The following is a 972-nucleotide window of genomic DNA, read 5'->3' on the forward strand; positions in this document are numbered from 1 at the left end:
TTCACAGAGAGCAGAATTAAAGTTATGTGTAAGTGATTCTTTTTTTTTTTTTTTTTCCTGCAAAGAGCTTTATTGTTTCCATTTGGTCCAAGGCTTGGGGGAGGGCTCCAGGGTGGTTGAAAGATGCCTAGTGGCTGCAGAGAGGGGCTTTAGGCAGAAGCCCTGACACCAGGGGGGCCCCTCAAAGGCCTCTGGGCTCCCGAGGCTCCTAGTCGTGGTTGAGGTTGAGCCTTTCAAAGAGATACTCACCCAGCCCAGCCTGGGGCCCAGCCAGCCTGTGGAGGTTAGCCAGGTGGTCGCCATCTACTTAATGAGTTTCAGCTGCTCCTCCAGGAAGCTGCTCTCCAGGAAGTCACAGGGATGAGGATCTTCCCCGGGGAAGAACCCAGGGCATGAAGGTCCACAAGGGCCTTGCTCAGGCTCTGCTCCATAAGGATGGTGGCTTCCATAGTGTCCTGGGTTTTACGCCACTTATCTTGGAATGGCTTCTGCATGTCCTGGAAGAGGGTGCTGTCGTGGCACTGGTTTTGCATCTTTAAGAAATGCTGGGTGCCCTTGTGCTTCTCCTTGGCTAGTTCTCAGAAAAAGTGGCCCACGCTGTCCAGAGTCACATCCTCACTGTGGAAATAGAAGCCCAGAGAGACGTAGGTGTAGGAGGATGCAGATGCAGCCTGACCAGGAGGTTGGCAGCTGCCTGCACGTCAATGGAATAATTCTGAGGAATCTGGGAGCTCATGGTTGATTGGTAATGAGGAGGAAAGCTCAAAAAATGGTGTTGGCTGGTCCCAGAGGCCGAGAATAGCTGAGTGGCTGATTCAGAAGGTTGCGACTGGAAAAAAGGTTGGAGGGTGGTCGGAGGCTGGATGAAGGGGCGTCCCTGGGTCTGTTCTGTCCAAACACTGTTGAAGAGACAAATCCGCAGGACCACCGAATGCACTGCTATAATCAATACTTTATTGTTGTTCTCTAGGA

General features: G+C 52.1%; 1 pseudogene; it reads right to left on the reverse strand.

The window, feature by feature from the left end:
- Window positions 1–208: 208 nt before the first annotated feature.
- LOC130842128 (ferritin light chain-like) lies at window positions 209–736 on the reverse strand (annotated as a pseudogene).
- Window positions 737–972: the final 236 nt, after the last annotated feature.

The sequence above is a fragment of the Hippopotamus amphibius genome, chromosome X (genome assembly GCF_030028045.1).
Source record: "Hippopotamus amphibius kiboko isolate mHipAmp2 chromosome X, mHipAmp2.hap2, whole genome shotgun sequence".
Lineage (NCBI taxonomy): Eukaryota > Metazoa > Chordata > Mammalia > Artiodactyla > Hippopotamidae > Hippopotamus > Hippopotamus amphibius.